We start from the raw sequence: 14,630 nt of genomic DNA on the forward strand, positions 1-14,630 counted from the left end.
TTTTTTTGCCGTTCCTCAAGGGACAATGGCTTACTTTCAGAGACAATAAACTCAAACAAACCGTCATCTCGACCGCATGCAAAAATTTAACCCAAGGACCTGCACAGCTCCAGGCTTTGAAACAAAAATACTGAAAAACGTATTTTGTCTTTTCAAAGGATAGTGGAGATTTAGTTGAGATATCTAGCCAATGACTAGCTAATAGCTAATATTTGCTGACTATACTTTATGATGAATTCTATAGCTCTAAATCCAACTTCCAAAACTTCCTAAAGAAGTCATCTACTCTGTAGAGGCAGGATAGAACGGCGGGGAGAACTTTGTGAGGACCAGGTGAAGACGAGTTGGAGACCAGGTAAAAACCAGGTGATAGAAAGGTGTTTGTGACAACAGGTGGAGACCAGATAGAGAAGAGGTGTGAGAGAGAGAGAGAGACAGAGACAGAGACATTGTATTTCTGGACAACTCTCTACTATCACACTTGAAAACCAGGAGAATCGCCAGGGAATGAATATGAATAAGCCAACAGCATATGGTGGTTGAGTTCCTCCCTCACAGACAGATGGTTGGTTCCAGCGTTTACCTAATGTTGATGGATCACAGTCTAATCCACTTTCTTACGACAGTCTGTTTGTCAAAGTCCTGATCCTATGTCTCTACCAAGGTGGGGAGCCGGACTTCACATGGAAATAAATCCTCCTACGACGTCTCTGCAATTTAGACACAGTCACCAAAACAAGAATTGGAATGCAACCAATGCCAAACATGAGTTATAGACAGGAGACTTCTTCCCATTATTATTGTCAACAGACACATTCTGGCGGCAAGTTTGTGAAACAAAGTGATGTGTGTGTGCCTTAGCTGTTTTTCAAAGGGAATGTTAAACCTTAGATCCACAGTAATCTCGGTCTGCCAAGTAACGTGGCAGAGCGGATGAAAGCTGCCTTTTCTTTCTCTGAACAGTTAAAATTGAAAAACTCCACGTCCGTGTCTCTTTGACAGTGAGCCTTCTTTGTAGGCGGGATGCAGGCTGTATTTTACCTGTCCACAAGCCTACAATCACGCAGTCTGCCAATAACCTCCTCCTCTGATACCAAGGATTATGTTTTGGAGTTAGTAATCATGTAAAATACTGGTGGAGACAGATGTATTGGGACTTTTGTTAAAGGCTGAAAGAAAGGGTCCGAAAGGCAAAATTAAAGCATTTCATCAAGAGTTTGAAAAATAATAAGACAAGTAAAAACAACCGCAAATAACCAGGCCAGGGATATAAGAAGGGAATAGAGGAGTATAGGAGTATCAGCAATTACTCATTATATCTGAATATAAATACAAATGGCAAAAACTGAATTAAAAAACAAGCAGGAGGCCTTGTTGCTATTCTTTTAAGCGTAAATCTAGAGATCATATTACACATACCTGGATCATTTAGGAATACAAACACACACCCACACACACATCGCACACGCACATGCCATTAATCGACAACCCTAAAAAACAAAGTGTGTTGTTTAATCACCATCACTGAGTGATAAAATGTTGTTTTAGGGCTCTGTGTGACTAACCTTAAGCCCCCAAGCTGTAACTCAGAGACAGAGATATTCCTTTAACCATCGCTATGGACCTCTCTTTCTAAACCGGAGGCTTCTGGAACAGTTTTACACAACAAGACTAAACAGCTTTCCACCATAGCTCCTGTGGCCCCACTTGGCCCGTGCAGGCCACCGTAGAGAGCTCTACCGTCGCTGATCTCCCACACACCATCTCTCTCACAAAACATTCATGATGAATGTATTGTCATTAGCAGTGGGAGGCTGATAAATAGGGATTTGTTTTAAAGAGGCGCCTGTAAAGCAGCATCCGGCATCCTGGTGGGAGGTGGGCATCTGTTTCTGAGCACTGTGTTCCTCGTTGTGGAAAACAACCGCCAAACCAACGCCTCCAAACAAGGAGACGGTAGTTGCCTTCCATTAACATTAACATTTTATATAACATCTTAACATTGTTCTTAACATTTTAAAAAGGGGGTGTTGTTATCCATGGGTCAAATTTCATGCAATCTGTTCAAATTAAATACACTTATACACTCATAACTTTCAATCAGGATTTCGACCCCTTCACAGCACCGAGACCACCCTTATTAAAGTTGTAAATCCGTCTTAACACAGACTCTGGCAAAATCTCAATATTAATGCTACGAGACCTTAGTGCTGCATTCGACACTGTAGACCATACAATACTTTTGGACAGATTAGAAAACTGGGTGGGGCTTTCAGGCACAGTCTTACATTGCTTTAGGTCCTACCTACAAAATAGGAACTACTTTGTTTCCATTGGTGACTTTGTATCAGAATCAACAAACGTGACATGTGGAGTCCCACAAGGTTCGATCTTAGAACCCTCTTTATTCAACATCTACATGCTCCCACTAGGGCAAATCATGCAAAATAACAATATTGACCATCATTGCTATGCTGATGACACACTAATCTATGTTAACCTGACTCTCGCCAGATGAATTTCATTCCGCCTAGCTCCACTCATCCATCTGGGATCGCTCCCGTTGGGAGGTATTTGGGGACTACCAGAAAATGGTAGAGCCAATCAGGACCGCCGGGCGGGATTTTTATAGATGTGACGTAGCGGAGAAGCGACTGTATTGATTCAGATAGCTCACATCGAGGAAGCAAGCGTCACGGGTTGGTTTCGATGTGAGTGGTTGAAGTAGCACGTCAATAAAGATGATGGAAAAGTGGTTTATCCAATCATATGAAAGGATTTTTGATAAGGCCCAGCCTTCTAAAGCACTTCTTCAATGGAACAATCCCAGATGGATGAGTGGAGCTAGGCGGAACAAAATTCATCTGGTGAGAGTCAGGTTAAATCTGACTCTAAATCTGAAATGTATCGCTATCACCAAATGACTATCAGCCCATAGAGCTGTTGTGCCAGTGCATTGAGCAAGTAAAAGACTGGATGTGCCAAAATTTCCTTCAACTAAATGAGGACAAAACCGAGATAATTGTAATTGGTGCTAAAATGGAAAAGCTTAAAGTTACCCAACACCTTCACTCTCTGTCCCTGAAAACCTCAATCAAAGCCAGAAATCTAGGGGTTATCATGGATTCTGATTTACATTTCGACAGTCACATCAAATCACTTACAAAATCAGCATATTATCACCTTAAAAACATAGCAAGACTTAGAGGGCTCATGTCCACCGAAGACTTACAAAAACGTGTACATGCCTTTATCACTAGTAAGCTTGATTACTGCAATGGTCTCCTTACAGGTCTCTCTCAAAAAAAACTCATAGGCAACTACAGTTTGTTCAGAATGCTGTTGCTAGAGTTCTAACGAAGACCAAAAATTTGAACATATTAAACCAAAAATCGTTACATTGGCTCCCTGTATGTCACAGAATTGATTTTAAAATTATGTTGCTAACCTATAAATCCCTACATGGTTTAGGGCCAAAAAATTTTAACTGTTATGCTTCCACTACATAAGCCTTCTAGAGATCTTCTGAGACCAATCTGTTAATTATCCCCAGAGTCAACACGAAACAAGGGAAAGCAGGATTTAGCTACTATGCAACAAATAGCCTCGTTGATGAGCAACATTTAGAAAAACATGTACTTTTAATTCAGCCTTGGGTGAAATCGAAGCATAGTGTGTACTGAATGCATGTTGATGATGATAGACTCCTTATAGGGGTTAACTACATTGGAACGACACCGGCTTCCTCCATCTTCTGCGCCAGCTTTTTAAATAAATCGCTGTCAACTGAAAAAATCTTGGTAACACTTTACAATAACCATAGTTTATAAATGGTAAATAGACCATTTATAAATGGTTAATAGACCATTTATAAATGGTTAACAGCTTATAGACCAATTATAATGGTAAATAGACCATTTATAAATGGTTAAATAGACCATTTATAATAGGTAAACAGATAGTTTACTAAGTTTACTAATGTTTAATCATCATTTATAAACAGCAAGACCAATCATAAATGGTAAATAGACCATTTATTAATATTTAACTATCATTATAAATGGTCTATTAACCATTTATAAATGGTCTATTTACCATTTATAAACTATGGTTATTGTAAAGTGTTACCAAAATCTTTCTCCCACCGGAGCAGCCCCTCCGCCGCCCGTCCGTATACGGCATTCCCCGCCACGGCGCAATGAATGAATAAAGATTGTAAACACGTCGGGAGAAAAAAACATTTATTTTGACAGATGTGCCCGAAGTTACTACTTTACAACCTCGTTGATGAACCACATTTAGAAAAACATGTACTTTTAATTCAGCCTTAGGTGAAATCAAAGCGTAGTATCTGTGTGCTTCTACCTTTAATGAATGCATGCCATGCACACTCCCGCGGCCGGGACACAATTCTTATAGGGGGTAACTACATTCCCCGGCTTCCTCCATCTTCTGCGCCACCTTTTTAAATAAATCGCCTTTTCTCGTTTTCCGACGGCTCGGGAAAAGATCTCGAGCATGCGCGGAACGCAATTCAACGCATAATCCAATTCGACTCTGTACATGCACGCTTAACTCGACTATGAATCGCATTATCTAGGGGTCTTAATTCGACTATGAGTAACCCAATTCAATTCGATTTTAGCTTGACTAAGGTGTAAACATGCATCTTAGTAATCCAATCATAGTTGGACTAAGCCAATAATTTGACTTTCTTGAGTGTCATGTAAACGCACTCACAGCTTTTTAAACAAGACTGAAGACTTTTATGTTTTCTTTAGCTTTCTGCTAAATCTTAAATCTACAATGCTTTTTTAACTTTCATCTATTTTTATTTTATTACTTAAATTATTTTTATTTTTTTAACTTTGCCTTTATTTTCTATTTTTCTATCTATTTTACTATATTTTTTTCTTTTACTCATCTATTATTTTCTTTTTATTGTATGACAATGTTTAAATGTGAAGCACTTTGAGGCTGCCTTGTGTATGAAAAGCGCTATATATATATAAAGTCGCCTTGCCTTGTCTTTCCTGGTTTAGTCGTCAGTAATTTTTCTCGGCTAATGTTTCCTTTTGTAAATGAGTGACAGGCTGATAATAACTTGGTATTTTAACCAGATTAAAGTGGTGTAGAAATCCATTTTAAATCTGTATTTATTGTTACAAGTTGTTTGGTTTAATTAATATTTGTCTGTAGGACATCAATTATTCCATCATGTAACCCAAATGAGAGAAGCATCAGAAAGACTAAAATTAAACCATCATTTAGTGGTCACATCTACGGTAAAAAAAAAAAAAAGGCCTACATCTAATTTGCACTGTCTCTGTGATTAGATCTGTTTTAATCTAGTTAAGTGTACCCACTCTTCAATGGGGCATCTGAGGGGAAAGGCAAACAAAGCAACCAGTAGATTGCTTAGATAGAACAGGTTGCCAACATTTACATGGTAATAACATTGCCATGGTAACATTAAACCAAAATTGTCCCATTTGGGATTAACAAAGTATTATTATCTGATTAAATCCATGCGGTCATAAGTCTGTGTCTGAGCAACAGTATCAGTTTGTAACTTTATACACAGTCAGTTAGGCCTCCGCCTTTGATGTAAATTCATTTATTCTATGCCTCATCTTGTCACTGGACCACACATTTATAGTGCACCAGTTCTGACTAATTTCTGCCTATGCACAGAGTAGTCAAGACAACACCATACAAAGTTATTTGGTTCTGAGATAAATCATAGGCGTGGCTTCTTTACCATTCTGCACAAAATAGACAAAATAGAAAATAGATAGAATTTTGACCTGGATCCGGCAGATGCTTTATGAACCACCTCAAGAAAAAAAAAAAAAAAACACCTAAACAATTGTGTTGAACCCTGACCACTCTTCGATTCATGCCTAGCCCCGAAATCACGATACTTGAGGCATCAAAACGATGCTTCATCACATTCTAACCATAACAAGATTCAAGGTACGCAAGTCCACTCATAATCAGTTAAACAGAAAACAAAAGTTCCCACAAAACTATGTGTTAGACAACTACACCAAGGTTAAATGAAAGCAAACCAAAATCGTACTGATTGACATTATGACTGGATAAAGTAGAAAATCTTTTACAAATCAATGGAAATTCTGTATAAAAAGTTACTTGACGTCTGACATCTCAAATGGAACAAAAATATTAAAAAGATAAAGGAATAAAGGTCAAGTAAAGCAGGTGTGACAAAAACAGAGAGAGAGAGCAAGAGCGAGAGAGACAGAGATTTAGAGACACTCTGAAATGTGTAGATGTGTAAATAATGCACACACAGTTTCCCACAGCTGAGAATGTACCTAAAATAGGACAGAAAAATCAGTAAAAATGGCGTGTTTCCTCCCTTTCGTATATGATGAATGGCACGGCTGTCTCTCTGCGTAAGCACTATCTCACAAAACACTGACCCAGATATTTTAACTGCTTATTCTTACTTTAAACGACAGCCTCTGTGATAAATACGGACTGTTTCTCCATGGCAAACAGGCCATTCCTTTAAGACCCTAATTTCACACGGTACCCTATCGGTGTCGAGGTTCACGCACATATTCCACTGGGCGATGCATCTTTTAAAATACTTTTGTGATGTTTCTTCGATACCCCAGAGATTGCCCGGAGACGGTTTGGTGTAGCTGTGTTAGGAGTAAGGCCTGTTCCCTTATAAACTCGGGTCCAGAACTGGTTTAGTGTAGCTGTGTTAGGAGTAAGGCCTGTTCCCTTATATCCTCCAGTCCAGAGCTGGCTTTGTGTAGCTGTGTTAGGAGTAAGGCCTGTTCCCTTATATCCTCCGGTCTAGAGCTGGTTTTGTGTAGCTGTGTTAGGAGTAAGGCCTGTTCCCTTATATCCTCCGGTCTAGAGCTGGTTTTGTGTAGCTCTGTTAGGAGTTAGGCCTGTTTCCTTACGACCTCTGGGTCCAGCGGGAGTCCATCAGTAGAGTGACTAAACATCTGGAGATCACTAGCAGACATACAGCCAGTGGCCGGCTGGATAACTCATGTGATGTCGCTTTATTTGTGACCTCCAAAGTACAGAGGAGTTTTGGGGGCCAGATTACAGATGAGAACAGGAGTGTTTGAAGTTGGTAGCACTACGTGCTGTTCGCTAGTGGTGCTACAGAGGTCTTCCGGCTTACCAGGTGATGTGGACTGGTATGAAACCCTGACAGCAGATGTTTCAAAGTGAATGAGGACATTAGAATTTGGGTCATGATAAGTTATCATGAGGGGAAATTTCACCAAAGACACAAGGTAAGACCGTATTTCCATATTCAATTACATATTCAACATAAAATAGGGATGTATTTGTTTGTTAATGTTGGGGTGATGGGGCAGAGTTGTCTATAGTGGTCCGGGTGTTGGTCTACCAGCCAAAGTCGTACTGGGATTTGAACCCCAATGTCCGCAATGTTGTCTGTTGATGTAAACTCCAGCACCATCTGACACACAGAGGTGGAACTAATGAAATTTAAAGAGAAAGTGTTTAAAATGAGAAAACCTCTGCTATTCATTTAATTTAAATGTAATGCGCACAACTCATCCCTCGACCCTTTCTCCTTAACGCATCCAACCAAACAGTCCATTACACACAGTCAAACTCTGAAAACCAAAACGGAAACACCACCTTTGCTCACCGGGGGCACTTTGTTGGGTTTCAGAACACTGTAGACAACAATGATAATGATGATGAAGACGATGATGGTGATGCAAATCCACCACATGGCAGAAAGGCCAGAGCTGTGTTTTTGGAGTGGTAGCACAACAAAGCATTAAAGGAGAGGGAGAATTACGGTTTGAGTAAGTGCTGCAGAGCACTGGCTCGTCTCTGAGAGAAGGAGAGGATGGAAGGAGAGACACAGATAGAGATATATTACAGAGCGTAAGCAAAGGCATTACTGCAACACGACGGAGGGGGGAGAAAAAACAGGTCACCGGTTATATCTCAGGACTTTTGTCCAGAAAGAAAAGTAATTTGAAGGCCTCCTTAGCACTTAGTGCTAAGGAGGTAATTCCTCCGTCCTAACAGCACTTTGCATTCATTTTTTATCCAATACTCTTTGTGGTATCTTTTCTTCTTGTGAGAAGAATGTGACCAAATAAATATGCACATTATAAACCCACAATCGCTGTTCATTTTAGCACGCCACTGTATGTTTCAATACGGTAATGGCTTTCATTTGCAGTTCCCAGAAAGAAGGTTTTTTTTTCCTATTTGCCAAAAACAGAGGCCTTTGAATTGTTTGTCTATGCAAATGAACAAAAAACATATTATTTTGTTTGATTATAGCCGTCAATTATTGTTTGGTTTAACATAAACTAAGTGCTAAGGAGGCTCTCTGATCCAGAAGGACAGATGTTGTTATCAAATAAATATATTCCATGTTTGCTTGATGCTAATGTCCCTGCACTAGTTAACCATTCTGAAACCCCTTTGAAATGGTACAGCACATAATTCAACACTGATCTGTGACATAACAATCTGTATAGACCACTTACATGTAATTTCACAGCGTTTCAACTCTATTATGTTTTCAAAATGAATAGTTTTGTTATTGTGGTATTAGAAACACTATATTAGGCTATATGTTTGGATGTAATATATTAAAAGAAAATGTTATTTCCTAGGAAATTGAGGAAGGTTGCAACAAAGAGTTTTTCAAGTGGGGAGCTTGGAGATGCCAGCCATTGTTGTCAATTGTTTGCATCAACTTCAATGCAAAACACTTCACTTGGGGGTGCAGTGGAAACTGTGACCTTTATCAGAGTGAGAAACCATTTGAATAGGGCAAGGATTTGAATTACAAACGGGACTTATAGTTTTTAGGTATAGACGGATTTTTTGGTTGAATTGCAGGTGGGTATTTCTCCTGTCTTCAACATGCAGCCTGTATACCTCAAGTTGAGTTCATGAGGCCCATTGGGGATGCAAGCATGGGCTGTTTTGAGGTTTGGAAATCAGCTGCTGGCGGTTTGCCTTCCCCCATTCACAACCGACAGGGAGAAGGAGGGGGAGGTGAAGGTGGAGGAAGAGGAGGAGGAGATAAACCTGGGGCGAGAGAGAAGGCTGAGGGTGTTGTGAGACATGGAGAGGAATGAGTACAGTAGTCTTCTGAGAGCCATTTAAACACAGCTGGAAGGAAGAGCGGTGAGGGAATATATAAAAAGAGGAAAGAAGAAGGGGGAGCAGGTGTTGTGGAGGTGGAGGAGATGAAGAGAGGATCAGGTTAAGAAAAGAAACTGGAAACACCGATGGGCAATTACCGGTGAGTCAGAAGGAACAGGAAGAGGAGGAGTCAGAAGGAGCATGGAGGGGAGAAGTCAAGGGGAACAGAAAAAGGAGGAGTCTAGGACAAAGGAAGAAGAGGACTCAGACAGAGCAGGCAGAGGAGGTGTTAAGTGGAAACAAAGAAGAAGAGTTGGACATTTTTGCCAGAATACATATTAGGGCCAAAAAACTATTCTGGAGAAGAATTTCCAGATAACTATCCACATTGGTGTACACAGCTAAAATCAGTGTACTAACAAGTATGGATTTACATCTCGTAAGGAATTAAAGGGGAAGCTTGGTTGTTTCTGTTTTTTACAACGCATGTGGTAAATCATATTTACTTAAAATCCCCTTCTCTACTCTGTCTTTTCTTTGTCTTTTAAAAGAACAAAGAAAAGGTCAGTTGTGTCACAGAGTGTCACAGCACACATATCTCTGTGTACAGAGGTGAATTATATTAATACCAACTCAGCATATACAGTATGGTTTGGGGCACTAGGTAGGCCAAGAAGATCGCTGTTTTTGTTTTTATTCTCAGGAGATTTTCACTGCACCATTATGCAATATGACATTATGTTGATACATGTTTCTGTTTAAGTACATGTATAGCGTTTCCCTATAATACATGATCGATAATTCATCCATTATAAAGAGGAAACATCATCAACAATGCTTGGATTGATGCCCACCCAAGCATTGTTTTAGGCCTAAATGTGTCATTATCCGGTTGTAGTTGAGGAGTTGGTATTAAGAAACAGGGAGTAGGGGCGTGCATGTTGATAGTAAGATGATAGATCAAGTGATTGATAGTCTGTGTGTCGATGTGTGAGGCTTTTATTTTGCAGTTTGTGACACTTTTATTTTTTGGTTTATGATCATGTTCATTAAAAGATCAACAAACCATCTTTCTCTCGCTGTCTCTCTGTTTTTTCTGTTTTGTTCCTTGAGGAGAAGGAAAGGCTGGGGCTATTTTCGGCTTGTTAGAAACCAGTGAAAAGGCGTAATGGAAGATAAATGTCACATTCACAATGGGAGATAAACGGACTTCAATCTGAATCAAAACCATCACAAGCTCATCTATCGCATCCAAGGCACAGAAATAGGGGCAGAGGAAGATTAATACTTATGAAAGCAAACAAATCCATCCTTTATGATTTTACACATTAAACACAGAAAACAAAAGGCTTCAGAGAAAGTATTTCTTAGAACAAGCATGCTGCATGTTTGGTTTAAAGGTTATGAGGCCTCCAGAGTGGTTAGTTTTTTTGTTCAGTTTATTTTTATTAATTCTGTGGTAGGTGTGTTTCCTTGGAAATAACTCATTTAGATTTAACAGCAAAGCATGGATCATAATTAGAGACGGAGGATCATCTCCCCACACGGACACTCATCTCTGTCATGCAAAGATGCTAGCAGAAGTGATGGCAGTGGAAAATGACAAACTTCCATCCTTTCCTTTTCTCCATTTCCCCATTCATGGCCGTTCTGTATACTATTCTTACTCTCACCTACAAGTCCTGAAAGAAAAGTAGATTTACCATATTAACAAGGTTTTAACTTGCCTTCAACAGGGACCTGTCTAGCTGATGTGTGGCGCTAACACTGCAATGGTTAGGGATTCGATTCCTACTGGTGCCACTGGGGAAACTGGGTATTGTATGAATGACATGTTGTTGCAGATGGATATAATGAAAAACCTAATCTCAAGGTTTACCGTCTCTCTGTGATTCCTACATGAGCAAAGCGAGAGAGACAGTAAAGTTTTTGTTCCACAAAACCTTTTTTATATTTTTCGGAAATTGACTCCAGAAAGTCGTGGTTTGATCGACTCGTTCTTCAGTTATCGACAGCCTCCTGCTGTTTATGCTCGGAAGACTAACATATGAAGACATACAATACATCATATTAGTCGTACATCACATTAAAGTAATGGTGATGAATTATACATCAGACTTATATATATATTACTCTATCAACTGTTTTTGAGGTGCTATTTATCACTCTTTTCCTAAAGCGACGATGCAGAGTTCAGTGTCTGGAAATGGTTAAGTTTCGTTGTTTCACTTTGAGTTGGTTTGTAAATGTGTTGAAGAGGCTGTAAAGGTCAGCAGAACTGTTATGGCTTCAAACTGCACATCTTTCCCCTTTTTCTTTCTCTGTGCCAACTTTCCAAAAGAAAACATGTGGGTGTTAACCAGAATCTATGGCTTGCCACTGCTGCGTGTGCCAAGCTATTTGTGACTCCTTTCCCAATTAACGGGGTCCGCACAGTCACCATGACAACACTTCTTCTTATCTTTCAAATGACTACCCATGATGTCATTTATCAGCCCCCCCAACCCTCCCTTGCCCCTAAACCCTGATCCCAGGGGTGTCTTTACAAAGCGGCAGACGTTTAAACTGTATCTAACTTCTTCTTCAAGTTTCAGACAGAGCTCCTGCTCATGTCCTGAAGTAACCTGCCGAGTTTGTATCTGTTAGAAGAAATGAGGCCACAAAACGGGCCACGAGAGAGCAAAAAAAAAAGAAATACATTAACTTAAAGTGTAGCGGCCTGATAGAATCATTGTGTATAGCTAGAAGCAATACAGATCTGGATAAACAATGTTTGCGTATATATGGATTTGTACCTAGTAAAAGATTAACGAGCAGTTTGGTTTTCAGCCACCATGCGCAGAGCCGTGTGCAGCATGATGCTTTAGCGCCCGGGGACCTCAACCTTACAGACCCACGGCGGGTTCTGAGAGAGGATGATGATGGTGGTGGTGGTGGTGATGAGTCGGGGGACGATGGACGCATCGGAGGGTCCATTAGGATGTCCGTTTGCTAGATCCATCTTCATCTTCACTGGCTGTTCCAGGTTGCCATGCTTCTTCAGGGTCGGCTGCTCCGCCTGAAGGCAAGGAGTGTGGGCCTGCTCTACATGCTGCTCCGCTGGTCCTCCCAAAGGAACGTTCTTTAAGTGCCTCTTCTGCTTTTCCTCCTCCTGCTGCTGCTCCCCAGCTCTCCACCATCCTCCCTGCTCCTCTACATACACCTCCCTTTTCACCCTCCTCCCTCTCCTCTTCCTCATCCTCCTCTTCCCATTCCTCCTCCCTCCTCCTTCATTTCCCTCCCTCTAACTCCTGCTTATCAGATAGCAGCAGGCCTCCACCCCTCCAATCCTCCTCTTCATCCTGTTTCATCCACCTCTTCCTCCACCTTCTCCTCCCCGCGCCTCCTTCCTATCCCTCCCTCTTTCTCCTGCTGATCAGGTCATAGCAGGCCTCCACCCCTCCAACCCTCCTCTTCATCCTATCTCATCCTCCTCTTCCTCCACCTTCTCATCCTCCTCATCTTTTTCCTCCCTTCTCCCCCTTCCTCTGTATCAGACTCCTTTATTGGTATCACGTTCCCAGCTACTGGTCTGCATATTGTATGCCTCAGCACTTATATCGAGGTGGTGGGGAGTTGGTGGGTGGTCGTAAAATAGAAGACACTTGGGAGGAGAAGTGTGAGTATATCTCAAAGGGTCTGTGTGCGCTCGCATCTGTGTGTGTGTGTGTGTGTGTGTGTGTGTGTGTGTGTGTGTGTGTGTGTGTGTGTGTGTGTGTGTGTGCGTGCGTGAGGACAAGGTAAACTGAATGCAACTGATTAAACACGTTCACAAACACCATCCATACAGGCGTGTGAATATGTTTTGAAGGGAGTGGCTGTTTTTCAACACAGTCACTCTCGGTTGAGACAAGTGCAAGTTGCACACATACACATGCATACACACACACACACACACACACACAAAAAAACTTCCTGTTCATACTGGGGTAGGACTGCCCTCTGTTGGCCACTGTGGTCTACTGCAGGAGAAGGGTACTGCAGGCTGGGGTTTGGTGGCCCGCAGGTGATCATGGAGACAAGGTGGGGTCTCCATGTGCACACATGGCAAGATGACAGACGTTGAGATTTTCACTGGTAATTCCTACAGAAATCGCGACAGGACCAGCTAGTTAAAGTTTCTCTGAGATGTGAGATTATGGATCTCATCTTCCCATCCTATCCCTCCTCAAGAGCTATCAAGGTAGGACAGATAGAAAACCATACGTGAAAAATGTATCAACTCTTTGAATTGGAACATCAACCCTGGGAACCCATTCCCCTTCGGTGGTTATGTTATAGCAGATGGTTGTCCTGTCTACTGTTTAGTAATTTAACAGCAGCTTCTATCCAGAGTGACTTCCAAGAAAATTCGACCACAGGTCGAGATGGAGCATCCAGGGTGTGATCAGTAGCGGTTCTACATTGAATTGCGCCCCGGGCGAGACTCCCTCCGTGCGCCCTCCGTGATCGATAATAGAAAATGCGCGGATCTTTTTTTTTTTGTGTGCTCGTGCCGCCCCCCCCCCCCCCCTGTAATGCCGCCCGTACCTAAAACCGCCACTGGGTGTGATACCCCAATCCCAATGTCTACCGGATTCTTACTTGCCGTCATCTTTATGTGATAACAGAGCCAAAATAGAGGTTGGGACTTTTGGTTATTTGGCGAGATTAGCATCTACATATCACAACCACCAGTCTCCACATATTCTCTAACATGGCCGACCCAGGCCTAACACCGTGTCTGTTGGATGGGATTTGATTCAAATCGCAGCAGTGAAAGAGGGTTTTAGAGCAGAGGGAATCAGAAGGAATACTGATTCAGGATCAGGGCACTGGAGAGAGACGTGAGGGGTTTTGTACAACTGTCGGCGTAAACACTTCAGGCATGTCCGTCGCCATCGCCATTTACACCTGGGGGGAGGGTGGTGATGGTTAGGAGGAAGAGAGAGAGTGAAGAATGTTGAGGAGTATGGAGAGATGTGTTGAAGTGATAGGTGTGAGACAGTGTCTTATGTGTACTTGTGTGTAGAAGGAGTGTGAGAAAAGTGTGTGTGAGTGTGTGAGAGAGAGGTGTGATATTGTCATCAGGAACAGGACACTTGGAGGGAATGTTGAGGGCTGGCACAACATCTGGCAAGTTCAAAAGAAAACTGACGATGAGCGCACGCACACAGACACATACACACACACACACGCAGAAAATATTGCGAGTTCACACACACTACTTCTCAGAACTGATGGAAATATACAGTGAGCAGAACTTAGAACTTAGAACTTCTTTCTCTTTGCTCAATCGTTTCTCTTAATGGGTTAAAAATGAGGTAAAAACATGATATTGTTGGAAACACAGACATACTTGCATTTACTATTCAGTTGTTGAACAGTTGTTGTTGATTGTTTTATCCAAAGTGATTTACAGTGAGATTAAGATATCTCCAATTAATGAGCAGGCCAGGGTAAAGCCTATCGCT

The sequence above is a fragment of the Micromesistius poutassou genome (assembly GCF_964030765.1).
Source record: "Micromesistius poutassou genome assembly, chromosome: 6".
Classification (NCBI taxonomy): domain Eukaryota; kingdom Metazoa; phylum Chordata; class Actinopteri; order Gadiformes; family Gadidae; genus Micromesistius; species Micromesistius poutassou.